General features: G+C 42.0%; 1 long non-coding RNA gene and 1 pseudogene across 1 annotated transcript in view; both read left to right on the top strand.

Annotated features, from left to right (window-relative positions):
• LOC147825118 (uncharacterized) overlaps positions 1-18,221 on the top strand; it is a 45,844-nt gene that overhangs the window by 14,561 nt on the left and 13,062 nt on the right. The window lies entirely within an intron of this gene.
• Positions 10,482-17,729, top strand: LOC147825119 (V-type proton ATPase subunit e 1 pseudogene; annotated as a pseudogene).

Here is an 18,221-nt window from a genome sequence, read left to right as displayed (position 1 = left end):
AAAAATACAAAAATATTCAGTGAAAAGTCTCTCACCCCATCCTTCTGGCACCCCAAATTTCCTTGATGTAAAAGAAACCATTATAGCCTTTGAGCTTCTCAGTTGTTTTAAGGAAGAACATTATTCTAAAGGAGAGCATGCAGAAAGCTTGTCTCTCACAGGAAAAAATATGGCAGATGACAACAAAGGACATTTCTTCCATCATAGCTATGGATTTCAATTTAATGGATTAATTTTATTTTGCTTATGGAACAAATAAGAAAATATATTCTCTTAAATCTTGGTTGTATTTGAATGATTTCCTCTGCTTGCAAAGTCCAGAGACTTTAAAACCTCTATTATAAAATATTTCAAGAGGGATACATTACTCCATCAAAGTGGCAATTGTACTGAGAAAAAATCTTTTTTTTTCTCATTTTGGGCATCTTTCCTTTTTTTCTCTCTCTCTCTCTTGATCCCTGTATTCAGTTGTTCAAAGTCATGAAAAGCATTCAAAGAGCCTGTATTCAAATTCCAGCTTTAACTATTTGTTTGTAATTCTGAACTAAATTAACCTTTAGTAACTTTAAGATCACCTGTGGATTATATATTATGCTCTTCTTATGAGATTAAATTAAAGAATATATTTGAATGACAGTGCCCTCTAGCCAAAGCCCACCCAGAACACACCTAAAATTGGACATGCTGGGTTTAGTATTCACACGCACCATTGGGATCTGTGGGACATCTCACTGAGAGGGTGTCAGAAGGCCTTGAACTGGATTCAGGCTGTGTTTCTATAACAGTGTGATGTTGGTCCATATCTCAAGAAGTCAAAGAATAAAAGTGAGGGCAAAGAAATAGACAGGAGGAGTGTTGATTAAGAAGAGAAGAATAGCTCCCAATAGTTGGAAAGGGACCCAAAAGTGACTTGCCAAGGGCACTTGTTGTCTAGGAGTTTTTATTCCAAAAAGTGGCCAGAGCTCAGAGCTGAAGGTCAACCCAAAAGATTAAAACAAGCAGACTTAAACTGGGCCTCTGAGGAGTGGAGGCACATAGCAAGCCTGTGTCTGAAGGTGCCTCTTGGCCTCTGTCCTATCTAAGTGGTTTATTTAAAGAACAAAATAACCTGGGGATTTAGCTCAGTGGCTCAGTGCATGCCTTGCAAGGTCAAGGTCCTGAGTTCAATCCCCGGTGTAAAAAAAAAAAGAACAAAATGAGAGGAAAAAACGTTTTCCGGATAGGTAGGGACAGCTGTCACAGTGGTTACCCAGCATCTTGCTGTCACCTCGCTTGTCACATCCCTGGACTTACTTGTCCACCTGCTTCTTGGTAACTTCTTACCTCAGGCTCCTACTTATCTAACCAAGGCCTGGTTATCCCGACTCTGGCTCAGGCCAGTGCCTCTCTAGCTGCCTGCTACCTTTGCCTAATCTGCCTGTCAGTAATAGTCCGGGGAGTTGTAGGTGAGGCCAAGAACATGAGAGTCCATTCTGGCTTGAATGTCGTCAGCATGCAAGGACAACCCATGACTGCGTACCTGAATGTTCACAGGGACAGCAGATGAGATCGAGGCTAATTCTAAAGGAAACAAATCAGTAGTGACTCCTATTAGATGGAAGAAGAGTTATTTGATATTTTATAAATTGTACAGTGACCTTGTTTTTGTCTGCACTTAGATAAAATATGAAGTGATCTTGTTTTTCTCATTCCCTTATGATCTCAGTGTGACCTTGACCAGCGTTGGGAGTCTGTGCGATGATTCCAATAGGAGAATAATGGCCGAGCTGTGAGCTCCAGGCCAGCTGCTGACCAGCTACAAGTTTAAAGCTGGTTTCTGGAGATCAAGGGGTTTTTCCCTTCTTAGAAAGGGTACTGTATCAAAATTTGGCTACATGTGGATTGTATGTGAATTATTTGATGACATATTGTTCTCTCTCCTCACTGGACAGTGACCGCCTAGAGAACACAGGACATGATGCCTTTAACTTTTAAACTGCCCTGCCTTGCCTCAGGAGCTGAGCACTACTGGAACCGGATGTGCCTTCCCTATCCGTGCTGTTGTGGCTCTGCTTTTCTCTTCTATCCTGTGTCCTCTCTCCCTTCCTCTTCTGTAATCAGCTGCAGTGGTTTCTGAGGCACAGTCACAGAGTGACTGCTTTAAAGAAGTAAGCCAACATGGAAAGTTTAGTCTTGTAAACATTTAATAGGGTCCGTGTACAAATAGCTGCTATTTAAAGTCTTCATTGTTGGACTGGGGATGTGGCTCAGGGTTAGAGTGCTTGCTTGGCATTTGCAAGGCCCTGGGTTCGGTCCTGAACCCACACACACACACACACACACACACACAAGCTTCCTTACTGACAATTCTCTTCTCCCAGAGACCCTCCAGAGCCCCTCGGCCTCCTCTCCCCAGGTTCACACACTCCCTCCTGGGCCCACCTCCTGGGCCGCTCCAGACACACTGCAGGGCCTGCTGCCTGGCCACCCAGACAGTGAAGTTTATTTCCACTTCAAATGCTCTTCTCAAACTCTGGTTGATTTTTTTCTGCATCTATTTTTCTTTTTCTTTTTTTTTTTTTTGGCACCGGGGATTGAACTTAGGACCTTGCACTTGCGAAGCAGGCAGTGGCAGAACCACTGAGCTAAATCCCTGGCCCTGGATCTATTTTCTTCTCAAAGAACTGGTGTAGGTATGGGTGGACTCACATTTTCCCATAATGATAGGCCCGGTTTTAAAATCAATACTCTTTGGGGAGGATTCATATTCTGGAAAAATATGAAAACAACCGAAGAAGTGTGGAAGTTGTCAAAATCAAAATGGAGTCACTTGTGTCAAACAAAAAATAGGTAAAAAAGCAGGAAGTTGTTATGGAGGGGGCATCTCATGCGCCTGTCTGGTCATAACTATCTGGAGAGGCTTTGTTGGAACCACATGCCTGCACAAAGCCTGCCTCAGCCTTACAGAAGTACTCATGCAGGGATGGCTGCCCATCAGTGCTAACACTCAGGCTTTGTTATTTACCCTTGTACCCAAGGATTGTTGTTTTAAAATAACTTACATAATCCTCCTTCTTTTGCTTTAAAATTTCCCTTTGCTTGGCCTCCTTAAATATATACATTGCCATGCTCTGCTACTCCGAAATAAACTCATTCATTTTGGACAATCCCTCTGTTATTTAGGGTGACAGAGGCTTCAAAGAGCGGACAAAATATACAGAATTGAAAGGCTAAAATCAAAAGTAAACTGGGAGCCCAGAAAGGCAAGCAGAGCTGAGCATCTGCTTTTGTGTGGAGGGTATTTGATTGACTGAATGAATGAATGAATGAGAGCCTTCATCTCGGTGGCCTGCTGGGTAAGGAGGTCAGAAATGAAACCTCAGGGCCAAAGGAAGAAGGAAAGCCTAAGGAGAGAACTTCCTTCCCCACAGCAGGCTGGGAGCCCAAAGGCCTGTACTCTCAGGGGTTAAGTGAGCCACAAGTAAATGAGGTTTCATGCAGATTTTGTGGGATTTAGGGAATCTCAGGTCATAGGCCAGTTGGTCTCCTGTTGATTGTGGCCCTAGGGGTCTAATAAAAACAAATGTAAATCTGCTTCGGAGGAAAGGACTTTTTATTCATGCCTCAAATTATCCCTCCAAATTATTTAGGCAGGTTGGGGGATATAATTTAGTGGTAGAAACTGTACATAACTTGTGAAAGACCCTCTGTTCAATCTCTAACACCACCAAAAAATGATGGCAATAATATTTTAGGTACAGTGGACAGCAAGCCATGATAATGAAAGACAAGAATGTACTATAACAACTATGAAAAACCTTAACCATTAAAGAACAAGCAAGACCCAATTGAATGGTAGCATGTGTGGAAACGCTTTGGGCTGAAACTTAGGCTATAACGTTACTAATAGAGACGTGTAGAAAGAATGGCATTAGCAGAAATAGAATGCACAGACCAAGTGGACGGGGCTGAGAGCTACTCCCTCAGACACCTCTTAGACATGGACATCAAAGCTTAAAGGACAGTATCATCAGCAAGCTGGGGCTCTCTCAAGGGCTCACTGATAGCAAGGCGGTGGAGTCTCAGAGCTGACTGCTGTGAAATGACTGAAACTTCTGAGGACTGTTAGTCTCCTAGAACACCGTCATTTTCAAATTCTTTTTTTTTTTTTTTCCAGTACCAGGGATTGAACTCAGGACCTTGCACTTGCTAGACAGGGGTGATGCCACTGAGCTAAATCCCCAGCCCCATTTTCAAATTCTTAAAGGAAAGAAATATCTGACTTACCCTGGCTGGTTCCATTTGGCCAATAATAATAACAAATAATGATGATAAATAGCATCTGTTGAGAAGCTCCTGTGTACAAAACACATCCAAACACTTTCAAGAATTATTTACCATCAATCCTCACAACAAACCTCCGAGTTAAAGTTTTTTGTTTGTTTGTTTGTTTTGTTTATTTTTTTGAGACATTTTTTGATATGTAGTTCATCCTGGCCTTGAACTCACTATGAAGCCCAGCCTGGACTAAATCTCATGGCGATCCTCCTGCTTCAGCCTCCCAAATGCTGGGATTACAGGCATGTACCATCACGCCCCGTAAGTTATGTATTATTACTAGATATAAACATTGGTAAGCAGCCTAAGGTCATATAGATATTAAGATATAGAGCAGGAATTCAAAGCCTGGGGATCTAATTCTGGAACTCACATACTTTACCGCTATGTTGTTGCCCTGACTCTTCATAGCACCCTTTTAGTACTTGTCATAATCCTATGGGAGAGATTCTGTCATTACTCTATAGATTGATTGATTGATTGATTGGCTGGTTGACTGATTGATCGTGGTGCTGGGCACTGAACTCAGAGCCTCACACATGCTAGGCAAGTATTCTACCCCAGAGCTACATCCCGAGCCAACTCTCATTTTGAGATGAAGAAACCAAAGCTTAGAAAAGTATTTACTGAGTCATAAGGTCATTTTTCCCTCTTTGTCCCTCTGCATTGTCTAATCTACTGCTAATCCCATTGTCTAATCTACTGCTAATCCCATTGTCTAATCTACTGCTAATCCCATCAAGTGCACTTTATGCCAGGCATTTTCACTCATCTCTATAAGTCCAGCACAGTGTCCAGATGTGAGGCATAGCAGGAGCACATTGCCCTGGGCCCTCATGAAGCTTACACTTGCACCCCAGTTTGAATAGTATGGTCCCAGGTCACATGCGTTAGTGTCCCCTGGTAGTGTTTTAGAGTCCCCAAGGAAAGACACACTCATCAGCTTTTGTGAAGCAAGAAAACCTAGAGTGAGCATCCCCAGCAAAGCCTATACAGTCTTGTCAGCTTGTTGTCACCCTAAATGGAAAAAATGTCCTAATAACACATCCTCAATATTCAACTAGAATGACAGTGAGAAATGATTGGGAACTACTGCCTTCAAAGAACCACAGTGCTACACGTGATTCTGTATATGTGCTGTATCAAAATGTCTCACCCTTGCTAGTCATCATGGTAATCCCAGCATTTGGGAGCCTGTAATCCCAGCATTTGGGAGGCTGAGGCAGGAGGGTTGTCAGATTTTCCGGCCATCTTGAGCTACATGGAAAGTTCAAGGTTAGCCTGGACGACATAGCAAAACCCTGTCTCAAAACAAACGAATGAACAAAATATTCTCATGATTAAGTTGCTATAAGAGAGTTTTCCTTTGAGGATGAAATGTGTAGTTCTGGAAGGGTTTATTATAAAGCCAGTAATATTTTAGAACATTACTGATGCCCCAAAGCCAAACTTTCTAATTTTACTGAAAATTTTAAAGATAGCTTCTGCTTCGGTCTCTAAGCAAAATCTCTCCTTTTTAATTTTTGTTAATTAAGTTTTAAAAAATATTACCTAAAAGAATGTCCTTTTTAATCATTGTAAATTTCCCTCCAGAAAGCTGGATTTAATACAGGATCACTATAAATTCTGATTCTGGGAAATAAACAATACTAAGTATACAGGAGTCTATACCTGTGATACATTGTACCCAGTCGTGTCACAGTGCCCTCATCTTTAAACTGAGCTGTGTGTTTGCACTGTAAACTCAGAAAACTTCTAAATGGATTTGCTACAAAGCTGCCTGGCTTTTTGAGACACGGTAACCCACTGTTTGGCAAACCAACTTGATCTTTGTTTGAATCCTGCTGCTACCTGTGCCATTTCTCAGCTACATAGTTAAATTGTTAAAATACGTTCAAATTGAATCTGTATCATGAAAAGTGTTCAGTGTTCCTAATGAATAGGTATCTTGACATTACTCTGCATCTAATAAACTTTTAAATATCAACTTCTGAAGAAAGAAATATCTCAGATGTCACTCATTTCTTCTTTCTATTTCATTTGGACAGAACAACTTAAAATTGGCTGTTTCTGAAGATATGTGACAATGTATTATAGGCTTATCAAAATTCCTGTTACTACTCAAAATATTACAGAAGAAATATATACAGATAAAGATCATGCAAATGCTATGAGAAAATTACTGAATTGAATGTACTATACAACAGAAGTTTATATTTTCACTTAATACCCTCAAGAGAAGACAATTTCTGATTAATTTTTTGTTAAAATTGACTGTATTTGCTGTAATTTCCTACCAATAAGCTTCAATACTTGAAATTCATCATTTTGGACTGCCTAAATCTATAATCACTTATATTCCCTCTGTATAAATGATGGTGGATAGCATATGATTATACACAGAAAATCTAAATGCTAGTTGTGTTAGCTTGCTGTTACTGTGACAGATACCTGTGATAATCAATTTATAAAGAGAAAAGATTTATTTTGGCTCACAGTATTAGCAGTTTTGAGGCAGGAGATCAGGATATGGCAAAGCAACTGGATAGATAGGCGAGATCTGTGAATCCTGGAGATCCAGGACACGCACAGAGCAGCTTCCAAGCCTTACACCTGGTACAATCAGAGAATGCTATCCTCAGTCCTTCCCACACAAGATCAAGCAGGTTTTTGATAGGGCAGCCTGGATATGATGGCAGAATGGCGGTATAAAAGATGGCAGCCATTGACCTCCTGGCTACTGCCTTCTTTCTTTCTCAGTGTCCCGCCCTGCACAATGCAGAGCGTTTTTCTTTTCCTACTTTAATTGGCCCACACTCACCCTGCAGAGCACTTCTTCTCCCTTCTTTTCTTACCTTTAATATCTTTAATAAATGTAAAATCTTGCTACTTTGTTCCTGACCAATATTTTGAAAGGACCCCTGGGAAGGGCACAGCGCCCAAAACCCTGGTAAACGTTTCAGTCTGTGAATAGTGGACCTCAGTGCTTTGGGGCCTGTGGCAAGGAAGTACATTACTAAGGGATTGCATTGCAAAGTAAATAGCTCACCTCCTGGTAAGGAAGCAAAAGAGAGAAAGAGGAAAGAGAGAGATCCACCAGCCCCTTCAAGGGCTTCCCCCAAATGACTGGAAGCCCTCCCACTAGGCCCCACTTCTGAGTTTCCACCACCTTCCAATAGCACCAAGCTGGGGACCAACACTTTAACACACAGGCCTTGGGGGACATTCCACATCCAAATTATAGCACTAATATATGCATCATGTTCAAATATTAACCCCAAATGAATTAAACATCCAAATTTAAGAGCCAGAATTATAAAACCCTTAGAAGAAAACATAATAAACCTTTGTAACCTTGTATTAGGTGATATTGCTTAGATATGATCCCAAAAGTACAGGCAACAAAAGAAAAAAGATAAACTGGACTTCACCGAAAGTTTAAATAAGCCAGGCATGGTAGTGTGCTTGGGAGGCCTGAGCTCAATCCCCAATACCCTTCCCCAAAAAAAGGAATTGAATGACAATCATCATTCAGACTTTGCTTGAAGTCTGGTTAAGTAAACAAGACTAATGCAACTGAAGCAGTTAGGGAGCAACTGTGGTATGTATTTTTGGACCAAATAACATGCCCAGGTTCATAGAATCACAGTCCTGATTGTTCCTTGGGATTCCTCTATCCCACAGTTCTCTTTTTGCAGGACCTGCCCTTGGCAGAGTGTGATACAGTTTCACAGAGGGGCAAACACATCAGACTGTTCAACAGATATGTAGCCAGTGCCTACTATGTGCTAGGCATCTAATTCCCAGTAACTTGAATATTACAAAAATGAAAATTAGGCAGTTTAGCAATGTGTATTTAGCACTATAGGAAGGAAATTATAGGAAGTGATTGTGATAATCTGGTAAGCTGTTAAGTAGCTCTTTCTCTGTCCATCCTATGATAACCACATTAACAATCTGAGAGGAAAAGAATTTATGGTCAGGACAAACAAATGTTCCTCAGGGTCCCACACAAATACATATTTATATTTCTCTATTATCAACGAGATATTCCAAGTGGATGCTGGCTTCTGTGATCAGAGAACAACCTAAGTGCTTATAATCAGTTACTAGAGGCATGACCCAGGACAAGCCATTTAATCTGTAGGTCTCAGCTTCCTCATCTGTAAAATCAATATAACAATATTTCCTACCTTGTTGAGTTGCCCTGAGATTAAATAAGGTAACGAAAGTAAAAGGTTCAACATTATATTTGGTACCTCATACTCTTCAATTAACATTATATATGATGTTTTAAGGAAATGATTAACTAGCCCTTCTCTCTAACTACAATCCACAAAATAGGCATCAAGTTCTTGGAGAGGCATCAAGTATCTTTCCTTTAAAATAATGTTATGAGCGCAAGATCCCTAGTTTGATCCCCGGTACCAAAAAAAAATAATAATAATAATAATAATAATAATGATAATAATAATAATATCTATGATTTCTTCACTGTTATTTTTCATTACGTAGTTCTGAAAAAAAAACTACAACCTAAAAAGCCTTTTAGTTAAAAAAGATTTGGATAGAAACAACATGATATTCTAAGATATATTTTTAGACCTTATCTATCTTGCAAGAATCCAACTTCCCTGAGATCAGAGTGGGAGAAATTCATACGGAGAAAACAGAGAAGATTTGGGGCTTAGAAAGCAGAGACGGGTGGGACAGTTATAGTTGCCATGGAAGGTTTTTCAAAGCCTTCTGAGAGCATTCAATCACTAGAAACTCTGTGAATTAACCAAAACAATAAATGAACTACTGAGTAATACGGCAGGGGATGTTTATTTATTTATGTATGTATGTATGTATGTATGTATTTATTTTTGTACCGGGGATCGAACTTGGGACCTTGCGCTTGCGAGGCAGGCAATGGAACCACTGAGCTAAATCCCCGGCCCAGTGGGTGTTTTTTAAATGTTAATTTTTGTTTGTACTTTTTTTGTGTGGATGGTACTGAAGATTGAACCCAGGGAGTGCTGACCTACATATCCTCAGTCCTTTTTTTTTGTTTTTTTTTGAGACAGTTTTCTATGTTAGCCAGGCTGACCTTGAACTTGCAATCCTTCTGAGGTTCAGCCTCAGAATCCAGCACTTATATAATTGGAAATATATTCTAGCAAATTACACAAAGTTTTGTATGAAAGTCAATTGGCATACAGATGATTTATTGAAAAATGTAGTCCATCTTATAGCCTGGGACTTTGAGTGAGAAGGCATCCTTTTAAAGTAAGGGAAAATAAGGTAGAAGAGGATTTAATAATTTGTCTTGTCTTCTGCACTGCAAAAGAAACCACCAACAGAGCTAAGAGACAACCTACAATGTGGGAAAAAATTTTTAGTGGCTGTACCTCAGACAAAGGACTACTATCTAGAATATATAAAGAACTGAAAACCATCAGACCCCCCAAACTGAAAGACTCAATTCAAAAATGGACAGACATTTCTCAGAACAAAAAGTAAAAGCAGCAAATAAATATATGAAAAAATGTTCAACATCACTGGGCATTTGAGAGATGCAGATGAAAATAACACTGAGATTCCACCTCACCCCAGAAAGAATGGCTCCTATCAAGAAATCAACCAATAACAAATGCTGGTGGGTGTGTGGGGAGAAAGGAACCCTTCTCCATTGTTGGTGGGAGTGCAGACTGGTGCAACCACCGTGGAAATCAGTAAGGAGATACCTCAAAGAACTAGGCTTAGAGGTCCCAGTTGACCCAGCTATTGCCCTGCTGGGTATCTTCCCAAAAGAATTAAAAGAATCATACCACATATATTGATATGTGCACCCGTGTTTATAGCTGCACAGTTTGTAATAGCTAAAGCTTGGAAGCAGCCCAAGTGCCCATCAACTGGAAACTGGATAAAGATGTGGTTTTTAAATAAAATGGAGTACTACTCAGCCATAAAGAACAAGAAACTAGAGTAATTTATAGCTAAATGGATGCATATTGAGGCCATCCTCTTAAGTGAAATAAGTAGGATACACATGTGTAAATACCGAATAGTTTCTCTAGTGTGAGAAACTGAAAGTGTAAATAAGGCTTAAAATGATTAAAATGAATAATTGATAATTTGAAATAGGAAGAAAAGCCCAAAGGGGTAGGGGTGATGGGAGGGGAAGGGGAAAGGAAAGAAGGGAACAGAAAAATTATGAGAAAAGAAAAAAAAAAGGAAATGAAGTCTATGTAAATAGGGAAGGGTGGAGGGAGTGAAGGGCGCACAGGTAATGGGGAAAAAATGAGAACCAAGATACATCATGTACAGGTACAAGCATCCAATGACAAATGTAAATGTATTGAATACCTAAAATGTACCAATAAAAGAACTTAAGAATAAAATAATAATAATAATAATAATAATAATAATTTGCCTTGCGTTAGTGTAGTGGATTAACTAATGGTCAACTTGTAATGCTCAGTTGAACTGAATCAGGGTGGTTGGGCGTGGAGGATCCACCTGAGGATTGTTACCAATAGCCATAAAAAGAGAACTAGAGGGGAAGATCGAGGACTAATGATTTTCTAGGAGAAGCTTGCTGAGGATGGTTTCCCTGATGCAAACTAGTCTGTTTTCATCGTTGTAGGACCTTAGGGCCTTGCTGTCACTGAAAATGGCTGCTGTTCTCATGGGGGGAATTCTGATCTTTACCATGAGCATCACTTCCTGGCTCCAATTGGCGGCACAAATCCTTCATCTCACCGGATATAGGTTTTCTGGCTTCCACCACTGGCCTTTGGGCCTTCCAAGTGCTCATCCTCAATATGGACAAGCACGAGACATTGCTTGGACTCTAAGTCTTTAGCTGGACTTGTGTGGGAAATTGCTGGAATCCAGGCCCTCAGTTGGATTCTTTGGACCTCTAGTGTGCAGTTAATCTCTCTTGGACTCCTTTGCATTTGAATTTTTGGATAATGATCATAAAATAATCCTATAAATGATGTGTTTTCTAGTAAATGTATTCTCTTGCCAAAATCCTGACTACAACAGTTAGTTACTGAATATTTTTATTTTAAAAGTTAGTAGTAGATCCAGGCTCAGTATTTCCCATTGTCAGCTGCTGAGTATGTTTGAATTCCTCAGAGACAAAAAGTGGATTAGTGGTTGCCAGGAGGTAGAGGGGGCAGAATGGGGAGGGTGATTGTTAATGGATTGGATTTGCTGATTTAAAATCAAGGTGAAGAGAACACACCCGACTGCTGTCTTCGGGGGAGGTTAATGTCTCTGCGGGAGACTGACAGCTAAAATAATCATTGCAGTTCAGCTTGATAAATGCAATGAGCAAAGAGGAGCTGAGTCAGCAGCACCTATGTGAGAAGTGACTTCTAACAATGAGTAAGTCAGAGAAAGAGGGCTGGGAGCTGCAGGACATTAGCTCTGAGATGCTGGCAAAGTAAACAGTATATTCAAAGGCCCAGAGATGCAACAGTGCCCAGTGTACTTAGGGAACTGGGAAAAGTTAGGTCAATGGGACCAGGGTGGGAAGCAGGAAGAGCAGGATGAGGGGTCAGGTCACATGTGTGATAAAACAATGCACCGCCATAAAGAGGTTTAGAGGAGGAAGCCCATGATCTGCTTTAGTTTCTGAGCACTGCTGCAGAATGGAGAATGGATGCTGGCGAGGTGAGGCGGGGAGATTGGTTAGGAAACACAGAGTATAATCCTGGTGAGAGAAAGGCCTGCAACCAGGGTGGTGGCAATCCTGCAGGGAGAGGCAGACAGAGGAAAGGTATGTTGGAGGTGGAATCAGAACTAGCTAAGCAATTGGAATGAGACATCAGAGAAGGAATCAAGGGTTATTCCAAGTTTGTGGCATGAGATATCTGGGGCCATTCACTGTCTTCTTTTACAGAAGGAGAAGAGATCTGGAAAGATTTCAATTCTAGAAACAATAGGCTTGAGCTGCCTCTGAACCTATCTAAATGAATAGGATTGTGAGGTGAGTGCTACATGTCTAAGCTCTAGAGAAGGGTTGGCCTAGGGCCATAGACCCGTGAGTCATTGCTATAGTTTACACCTGAAATATCCCACTAAGGCCTGGTCCCCATCCTATAGCGTGATGGGATGGTCATGGAACCTTTAAGAGGTGAGAGCTGGTTGGAGGGAATTAAGTCATTGGGGTACACTCTTGAAGAGGATTTGGGGACCCTGGCCCATTCCTGTCCCTTTCTGTTGTCCTACCTCCATGAGATGAGCAGGCCTTCTCCATCCACCGTGTACTCTGGCCATGATGTACTGGTTACCACAGGCCAAGCAATCAAGTATGGAAGCCTCTGAAACCATGAGGCAAAACAAACCTATCCTTCTCTGAAATTGTTTAGCTCAGGTATTTGTTATAGTGACAGAGAGCTAACACAGAAATCAACCTGAAAATGGAAATTGAAGCCATAGTAGGAGGTGAGATCCTGGAAGAAGTCAGATGGGGAGATAATAGAGACTTCTGGGAAGATGATGGAGTGGTGAACAGCAGAGAAACAGCCTCTCCAAGATTTGGTGTCCAGACATTGGAATATAGCAACATGAGGAAAAGAAGAAGGAGGGAAGTGGGTCCCCAGGAGGCAGTAAGGATCGGAAGTGAGAATTGAAGCCCACAGGGAGAATAAAGAGAGAAGGAGAAGAACAACAACAAGAACAAGAAGAAGAAAGAGGTGGCAAGCAGCACTTTCTACCCGAGACCTGACTCACTGCGTGGGAGGGGTGGCTCAAACATGCAGATGCACAGTGAATATCGGTGACCCCAGAAGCCTCCATGGAGAAATGCACCAGTGGAATACAGCAGTGGACACAGCCGACTGCAGTGGTTGGTGAGTTATTCGGGTTCAGACATCCGAAGGAGAGGCCCCAAGAGAGGGGCCAACTGAGCTCAGAACTCAGAGTAACTATGGGCTAGCTCCATCTAGTGACTCCCAGTGTCAAGGTGGGGTGGAACCAAGTTCAAGTTGGCTGGAGGTCAAGGAGCCCAGTTGAACCCAGCCGGAGGCACACAGAGTGTTGCAGGCGGAACAAATCAGGTTCCAGCCTCACAGCCAGAAAACAGTCTGAATTTCAGTGGAACTAAAGGTGTGGGCTTGCTGAGATTATCAACTACCCTGGCTTGCTGGGATTAATCAACACAGATCTGGGCTCTGTCTCCCCACTCTGTCTACCAATGCCTCTACCAAGGCAGAGATATGCTTTGAGGTGGACATTTTTCTCTTCTTTTTTTGTTTCTGTTTTTGTTTTGTTTTGTTTTTTCTTGATTGGTTTATTCTTGTTTTTATATGAATGTGAATATTATTTCTGGATTTTTAGTTACTGTTGTTCTGTTCTGTTGTTGTTTTTATTTCTTCCTTTTCTCTTTCTCTCCTGTCTTCATCAGTTTCCCAAAGTTCATGTTATCTTCCTTTGTTCTTCAGCCTTGTGTCTAATTTCTCCTCCTCCTCCTCCTCCTTTCACCTCCTCCTCCCTTCTCCTTCTTCCTCTTCCTCTTCTTCTTCTTCTTCTTCTTCTTTTTTCTTCTTCTTTTTTCTTCTTCTCTCTATTTTTTCCCTCTAACCCCTTTTAAATTTTCTCCCCTGAAGGTAAAATCACCACATCGAGGGCATATATACTGTGTACAATTTTCTGGTTCATTACAGATTTTGTTATATAAACACAAATATAGTTCATACCATTAAAGGTGGCAAATTAATAGTCATGGGCTGGGATGTAGCTCAGTGGCCCTGTGCCTGCTTGGCAAGCCCGGAGTCCTGAGTTTGATTCCTGGTACCAGGAAAGAAAAAATTAATAGTTACCACAGTTCGTCATTTTCTGGGCTGTGTTTGAGAAGAGATGGAATCTTGGGATCCAGCAGAAACAAGTATGAAGCCCACAGAAGTGTGGAGCCTGAAAAGCAGACAGAGGTGTGGCTGAGAGGAAGGAGCAGAGTCCTGGGATCACTGTGTCACAAGAGCTAAGGAAAGGAACAAGTGGCGAATGTGTCTAATGCTGAGGAGAGAGAGGTCAATAGGACAGAAACCGAAAATTTCTTTTGAATTCAGTAATAAGGAAGTTGTTTGTAACTTAGAAATTTCCATGGAAACCTAGATTTCACTAAGTGGACAAGTAGCCTGAAGATGAGGCAGTGTAAAAAATTCTATTTAAAAAATGAGTCTAGGGCCAGGGATTTAGCTCAGTGGTTCTGCTGCCTGCCTCGCAAGTGCAAGGACCTGAATTCGATCCTCAGTACCAAAAAAATGAGTCTAAAAAGTGAGGCTGCTCGGCAGGGGCTGGCAGCTCCAGTGGCCATCATGGCGTGTCATGGCCTTATGGTGCCTTTGATTGTGATGAGTGTGTTCTGGGGCTTTGTCAGCTTTGTCATGCCCGGCATCATTCCTAAAGGTCTCAACTGGGGAGTTATCATCACTATGTTGGTGACCTGTTCAATTTGCTGCCCTCTTTTGGTTGATTGCAATTCTGGTCCAACTCAACCCTCTCTTTGGACCACAGTTAAAAAATGAAACCACCTGTATCTGAGATGTCATTGGCCTTGAGAAAGAAGACATGCTTGATGATGCCCAGTCATTGAGGTCATGAAGAAAATTCCTTCTCGATGCAAAAGCACTTCCAAACCCAGACCACCTTCTTTGACTTGTCTATTTTGGACATCAGCTGCCTTAAACTAAGTTCACACCATCTTTGAAGATCTTTTTGTATAATACAGCTTTTTTTTCCTTCATCTTTTTTACACTTTGATGAAAGATGTGCCTACCTAATTTAAGCTGTGCTGACTCTACAGAATGTATATGCACTCTTCTCCCTCAGAACGGCACCTTTTCCCTCAGAACTCTGTTACTCTCACAATGGCATCTGTGGATTGGAAGATAGCTCCTGCCAGCTCACAACACAGGAATCAAAAATGTGTTGAAAAACTGCTGCAAGACAAATAAGACTCCAGTGGGGCAGTCAGTATGAGATTGTGCTCAGAAAGATCTGTCCCAGTGGATTTGCACCAAACTATAGTTTCAGGATGAATTTCTTACATCTGCTATCTTTTGGAATAAATTATTTTTCTGCTTAAAACAAATGAGTCTCAGATGGGCTTGGTGGTAGACACCTATAACCCCAACACTCTGGAAGGCTGTGGCAGGAGAATCACAAGTTAGAGCCCAGCATGGATAACACAGCAACTTAACAAGACCCTGTCTTAAAAGAAAAAATAAAAAGACCTGGGGGTATAGCTCAGTGCAAGGGCCCTGGGTTTAATCCCTAGTACTTAAAAAAAGAAGAAGAAAGAGGAAAAGGAGAAAGCAAAGAAGAAGAGGAAGAAGGAGGAAGAAGAAGAGGAGGAGGACAATGAGGAGGAGGAAGAGGAAGAAGAAGAAAAGTTGGACAGAGTTAACCTAAGTGCTAATGCCTAAGTGCTGATGAGAAAAGGAAGTCACCAAGGAAGAGAGGGAAGTTGAAGATACAGGAGAAAGGGGGTCAGTGGACAGAACATGACAGTGTAGAAGGACAAGAACAACAGCGCGCTCTTCCCACCCCCTGTAGATGAGTTCACACTCCTGGGCTTCCTGCCTTGGGTGCTGCAGTGAGATCCTCCTAGCTCACAGGAGCCCCAGTTATATTTCAGGAATTTACAAACTGGCTAACATCACATTAATAGCTGGAATTATTAGCCACAGTGAGACTATTTAGCAAACACACACCGCATTTCCCTGTATTCTGACCCTAGAGCACCAGCCCCCTGAGCAGGAAGGACATGAGGGGGCATCTGTGTGAACAGCCCTGTATATTTAGACAGGCAGGTCGAAACCTGATGCCTGAGGTCTGAGGGATGTGAAGCAGCTGAAATCTGTGAAACAGAGCACACAGAGAGACAGAGCTGCCTGGGAAAGTATAAGATGACCACTACATTATTTTCAGGAACCAATCAAAATTGGGAGCCTATGACGCTGGTGGAATCCATGTCTGCAGGCGTGTGAGTTCTACAAGCCCAGCAGAGACTTGGACAGGTGCTTTGACCCAGCACCAAGCTTTTGCCTGGCAACTGTGATGGAGGGATGAGATGGGGTAAGAGTGACAAAGGCTGCTTGCAAGAGGCAGCTGCAGTGATCGGCTGCAGAGCCTGAACTATAAAGGGCAAGAGGTGAAGACAGGAGCTGGTGATATGCAAGGGGACAGTGCCCCAGGCTTTGTGTCTCTGTGCTGTCCTGGTTTCATCTCTACAATTTGGCAACTCCCATGTGGCAGCACTCCTTTTAGAATGTGGCCTTCAGAGACAAAGCCCTTGTCTTACACATCTTCTACAAGCTCCAGCTCGATTTGACTCTCAAAAGCCAGAGGAGCATCGTCCTTCCTTTAGATGTCATGCTTTACTGGTTGCAGCATCCCATATCCTCAGAAGGATCTAGAATCATTACTGTTGACACAGGGTACATGAGCCGAAGGAGAGACAGGCAGGTCTTCAGCATCTTAGTGGGCAAGGTCTGCCCTGCCCGCCTAACTGAGGGACATCCAGTGGACAGGCATGGGCATCCTGCAGTAGACAGGGCCACTTTTCCTCATCAGTAGGAAATGTAACTGTCCTGAGGATATTGCCTTGCACATTATTAGAAGAGCATAAAAGTGCTAAGTAGCACAGGGAGAACTTCAGAGACTTCATGTGAAACCTCCAAGTGGCTTTCAGAGGCTTTTCTTCTCTGAATAGTTTAGCCGGTGGGAGAAGACTCATGTTTAGATTATACAGATTTTGTTCATGCCACTTGATTAGAAGCTGACCTAGGGATGGGACTGTTGATGGCAGAACTGCAAGAAAGCGTAAATCTGCTGTTTAAATATGAGCCTCGACAGCAGGGGAACCATCACTTTAATTTCAAATGACAGTTGGTTTTTAGAGCTGACACCTTCATCCCTCTCCCCAAGCACCCTCACGAGTACAGCTCTCAGAATGTGTGTTGCTGCTGGACTTATCACCATGCCACTTTTTGGTTGCCTAAGTGACAAGTGGCATGCCCATGTTTTAATTTCTCCATATGTGCCCATAACTGGAATTTTGTTTGTGAATTAAAAATGTCATATCAGTGAGTAATAGGATTGATGGCATTCTTGCATTTGCAATCATCACAATTAGTACTAGAGTCAACGAATATAACTCCGTTAGCTGGGTGTCACAGGTTCGTACACGTAGCCTCCCTGACGCTGGATGCCAGTCCTGTCCCTGTGACTTCTATGTCCATTTATGAGGCACGTTCAGGTGACTGGCATGGGAGGTGCACACCAGAAAGAGCATGTTTCTTCCTCCTAATAAGGGTCTTACTGCATTTCCCACTTGAATAGTTGACCCTCCCTGAAACTAGAGAAAACAAAGCTATCGGATTTATTTTATTTTTATTTCTAACATTTGCAGCGCTGGGAATCGAGCCCAACCTGGTAGGCCTGGGTTCCATCTGCTCTTGCCTCCCCACCCACCACCGTATTTTGTTTTTTCTAACCTTGAAATATTTGAACATGAGGTAAGAGAAGGAGATATGAGTGGGAGTAGGAAGTATGCAGCTTTCTTTCTCCTGTCACTCTTCGCAGTGGCCAGCAAGGGGAGTTACAGGAACAGTTACAGCTGTTTGTTCTAAGACTTATGAACACACCTCTAATGATTGATTATTAGTCACCGTGTGTCCTGCCCCAGACTTTCCATGTCACACAGTTCATATTTCACTGAGAGTGTCTAGTTTTCCTTTTCTCTCCTCATTTGCTGACCAAAAATTAATTGCAAACTTCAAGGTCACAAACCTACTGGAATGGTGAGACCTAGGAAATGAAATGAGCTTTCTATGCTTGTGTGGCATAAAAACTTCATTGTAGCCACAAGTAGCCCAAACCCATTAATGCGGATAAGACAGCAT

Source organism: Heterocephalus glaber, unplaced genomic scaffold (genome assembly GCF_053883595.1).
Source record: "Heterocephalus glaber isolate CG9 unplaced genomic scaffold, H.glaber_assembly_v1.0 deba00001509, whole genome shotgun sequence".
NCBI lineage: Eukaryota > Metazoa > Chordata > Mammalia > Rodentia > Bathyergidae > Heterocephalus > Heterocephalus glaber.
The sequence above is the reverse complement of the archived record's forward strand: the minus strand, read 5'-3'. Positions and strand labels throughout refer to the sequence as shown.